Genomic DNA, 4777 nt, shown 5'->3' with positions numbered 1-4777 from the left:
CTAACCGTTCAGGGTTCAACCTCTGCGGTCGTATAAAGCTACGCCCTGCGGAGCATCTGGTTTTTCGTGGGTACCAATTTTCCTGGATTGAAGAAAATTTTCATACTCGTGGATATTTGATTTCGTGGTTTTTCCAAAGTCTTCATCACAGTGTACAAGCGGACAGTGACACAAAACGGAAGTTGCTGATCTGTCCGACGGCGATCGGCTCGTTGTTTTTCAAAAAAATATAGAATATCAACACAAAGTGTCCCATAATGGATTGTTCAGCAGCTCAAGGTAAGTGAATAACTACAATGATGTATTTTTGACCATTTAAAGCTTATTTTATGCTTTTAGCATCAACCGTCTTTTTAAAATAACTCCTGATCATGAAGAGGGGTCAAAATTTTGCGATTTTTCGAGTCATAAATCTTAACAAAACTCCGAAAATTCAAACATTTTCAAGATTTTTAATCGATACATAGTTGAATAATCATATTCCGCATACACACACAAAAGTTTGGTTCATTTTTTTTTATTATATTGTCACAATTGAATCTTTTCTATTCAAAGTGTACTGTCCGCCTCGTTGCCACCGTATGTTTTCATACTGTCCGATTCGTTGGTCATATTCATGATCGATATCTTAAGCAAAAGTAAGATTGAAACATGCAATTTATCCACATTCATGACCGATTTCCTAGGAAATATCAACATTTATAAAATGTTACTGATTATTACATATAAAAAGCATTGTTAATGCATGCACATGAAAATTTAATATACGTTTCTCTAGTTTGTTTTAGGAAAATGGGGCACGTAGGTGATTTTTATGGTATATTTATTCATACATTCATGTGGAACATTGTTATTTTTATCACTTAAAAACATAAATAGGGGTAATAACTTTTCATGAAAAATACAACCATGCAACAAAAGTTATTTCTAGGCCTTTTATAGCTGACTATGCGGTATGGGCTTTGCTCATTGTTGAAGGCCGTACGGTGACCTATAGTTGTTCATTTCTGTGTCATTTAATTTGTTCTCTTGTTTAGAGTTGTCTCATTGGCAATTACACCAAATCTTCTTTTTTATATTTATAAACGTTTGACACAGAAAATCAAAACAATAGTTTTTTACACCCAGTTTGCGTCTTATTTCACCAATAATCAAACAAATCTCATGGCTTGGAATTCAAGTCAAAAAGAATCAATTGAAAAGTTACGGTGTACTTGAATGGTCCATGAGTTTGTTTTCCTATTGCCTTAGTAGAGGTAAGAATACTTATATACACACATTTAACATGAAGTATGCGGTGAAGCCTTTCTTGTTAAATTTTTTATCATAACTTGCATTTATTCTGTATGAGTTATTATTCAATTCTTATATGTACAAATCATCGATTAAATAAATTAATATGAATACATTCACGTTACTTAATACATGTATTTGTAATCGCTTAGGCAGTTGCGGATCCAGGCGGTCGGGGGTCCGGGGTTGGGAACCCTAGTTACTTTTTTTTTAATCTTTCATCTGGGTATGAATTCTCTCTTAACAATTTCTGGATCCGCTCCTGAATTATATTTTTGTAAGTTTAAAAAACACGAATATCAGTGAAATTAACAAATATGGAAAATATGGGGCAAAAAATACCCGTCCCCATGTACCTACGATTACATCTATGTTATAGTATACATTATGATCGAAATGTTAAAGTCTGATCACGGATGCAAAGTAAGAGCGTATTTTCCTTTTGAAATGTCTGTGAAGAAAAGGACACGATAATTTTAAATTATTACATGGCATTTTCCATATCAACCCTGGTATCAGCCCTAGACTTCCATATCAAGCCAGAGGGCTTTAGCCCGAGGGCTTGATATGGGTCGAAGGCTGAAACCAGGGCCGATATGTAAAATGACATGTCATGATCTATTTATCACATATTTCCAAGTTTACTGGGGCTGATATGGATTTTCAAAAGCTAATATCGATTCTCAAGGGCTGATATCGATTTTCAAAGGCTGATATCGATTTCAAGGGCTGATATCAATTTTCAGGGGCTGATATGGATTTTCGGGGGCTGATATGGATATTGGAAAACAGCCAACTTTAACTTCCTGCTTTATCTGACCATGCAAAAGCATACATATCAGTTCAAAATGTGTGATAAAAATATATATAAATGCTTTGATAATTATGCTGAACGATTGATCAAATATAAATCAATGAAGTTATCAAATATTATTATGTTCTAAACATTACACGCCGTATACCAACATGGCATAAGCTGAACAAAAACGGGCGTGGGCCCCCAGGCCATCCTTATCGGTTTTAATTTCATTTAAAATTTACAGAGATTGCGAGTCAACTTGTTTTGTGTCCGCTCCTCCATTCTTGATGCAAACATTAGTGGGACCCCTTTTATTTTTATAAAATCTGGATCCGCCTCTTATTGGTCATATGCTTTAAGTAAATCTTTTATGACCATATCTAAATCTATATCTTGATTGTAACCTGCGTCATCGAATTGAAAGAAAGTCTCGTAACCGCTATACTTCGTCATTCACTCCGTCCGTCCGTCCGTCAATTATATTTTTGATTTACTGTTTTCATTTTTTCAAAAAGTATTGGCAGCAATTGCCGCATTTCTTCAATATCAGAGTCAATGTAATTGTCATCCGATATAGAAAGATCCAAAAGTTCTCTCGACAGATCTGCATTGATATCGAAAAATGATTTATTCTTGTCTCCTTCAGTTTCCATTTCCTCGTCTGTCTGTTCCTTGAGGTCATGAGAAATATCAGATTTGCGGGGTGTTGATGTGGAGATTTTTTGTCTTTTTGCAACTGGGCTTCCAATTTCATGCGAGTTATCATTTTCAATTTCAAAAAGAGTGCTTGCTGTTTCCAAAAGATCACATGTTTTTCCTATATTAAGAGTTTCCTTATAATTGTCACTATGTATGTAATAACCATCCTTTTGTAGTTGGTTTGGTATAACACAAAAGTTTTTCGTCTGAAGAATGCATTTATTTTGAATATAAACCTTTATTTTAAGTGTTTGTTCCGGATGGCGAATTATATTGTGGTCTATTATTTCGGAAAATATTTTGCACGAAAACAAGCATGTTGTACAACTATAAGGATTACTAGTACTCATCATGTATATCTGAAAATATAAGCAAAACATTATTTAATTGATGTTCTTAAGTGCGCTGCATCACTCACTATCATCTACTGTTGTTTTAAAATAACTTTTAAACAAGAATGTGACCATAGTACACGGATGCCCCACTCGCACTATCGTTTTCTATGTTCATTAGGCCGTAAAATTGGATCAAAACTCTAATTTTGCATTAAATTAGAAAGATCATGTCATAGGGAACATGTGTACTGAATTCACCATGCATTTATTAGAATATTATATCGGTAGAGAATCTAACAACAAGGTCCGCAAACGATGAATACGAGCAGCAGACATGAGTAAAGGTTCTGGAAGAGTGACCAATGTCCCCCTTTAATTGACACGAGATCCAAGCTGAATATATAATCTTTAAATATTTTCCATATATAATCAAAGACAGTATCTGTGTTGAATAAAGTTTAAATGTGGATAAATTGCATGTTTCAATCTTACTTTTGCTTAAGATATCGATCATGAATATGACCAACGAATCGGACAGTATGAAAACATACGGTGGCAACGAGGCGGACAGTACACTTTGAATAGAAAAGATTCAATTGTGACAATATAATAAAAAAAAATGAACCAAACTTTTGTGTGTGTATGCGGAATATGATTATTCAACTATGTATCGATTAAAAATCTTGAAAATGTTTGAATTTTCGGAGTTTTGTTAAGATTTATGACTCGAAAAATCGCAAAATTTTGACCCCTCTTCATGATCAGGAGTTATTTTAAAAAGACGGTTGATGCTAAAAGCATAAAATAAGCTTTAAATGGTCAAAAATACATCATTGTAGTTATTCACTTACCTTGAGCTGCTGAACAATCCATTATGGGACACTTTGTGTTGATATTCTATATTTTTTTGAAAAACAACGAGCCGATCGCCGTCGGACAGATCAGCAACTTCCGTTTTGTGTCACTGTCCGCTTGTACACTGTGTTCATACATTTCTATAAAACATTTGTAATTCGTTGTACATTGAAATTCGTGGTTCCCATGCAGGTAACCGCGAAATTCACGAAATTTGGTATCCAACGAATAATAATGAATCCATAGTATCTTAATTTGATTAATTTTAAGTAAAAGTTTTAAACTTAAGAGAAAGTTTCTCATATTGATCATTGATTGTATGTTACGCACAGGTCATTTCTGGACACTGGTAGGCTTGTGTTGCATCTACTGTTGCTCTTCTTTCCGCCAGAGTATTCGGACTGGGAGTATACTACAGGGAAATGTTAAAGGGTCCGTCTTTAAGTGCCTCTTTTGAAATGATGTGCCAGGTCTACGAAAAAGATCAGCATTACATTTTCATTGCTGAAATCGTTAATTCTGTTGTATGGGCTGGTCCTCTGCTACTCACGCTCCTTGTCTTTTTTGTGTTTTGCTTTGGCTCTATATATTCTGACTGACGCAATTTTGTAGCGTCTTTTGAGGTGCCTAAACTGTGAACTTGCGCTATTGTCAAAGACCTGGGAACTTAGCTACAGGTCGATTTCAGAAACAATTATTACTCCTTCTTCTGTCTAGATAAGGCTGCATCCAGCTTTGTTCAGCATTCACTGTCATATCATAAAAGAGGTTGACTCGGCGAAAGATCTTTGCATCT

At 34.8% G+C, this 4777-nt stretch overlaps 1 long non-coding RNA gene across 1 annotated transcript; it reads right to left on the bottom strand.

Moving 5' to 3' along the window:
• Positions 1 to 436: 436 nt before the first annotated feature.
• LOC143055981 (uncharacterized) lies at positions 437 to 4112 on the bottom strand. The gene is made up of 2 exons (XR_012972190.1): positions 3978 to 4112; positions 437 to 3150 (listed from the first exon to the last, which is right to left on the bottom strand). It is a non-coding gene; the product is annotated as an uncharacterized LOC143055981 (long non-coding RNA).
• Between the last annotated feature and the right edge of the window lie 665 nt (positions 4113 to 4777).

Source organism: Mytilus galloprovincialis, chromosome 13, assembly GCF_965363235.1.
Source record: "Mytilus galloprovincialis chromosome 13, xbMytGall1.hap1.1, whole genome shotgun sequence".
In the NCBI taxonomy this organism is placed as follows: Eukaryota; Metazoa; Mollusca; class Bivalvia; order Mytilida; family Mytilidae; genus Mytilus; species Mytilus galloprovincialis.
The sequence above is the reverse complement of the archived record's forward strand: the minus strand, read 5'-3'. Positions and strand labels throughout refer to the sequence as shown.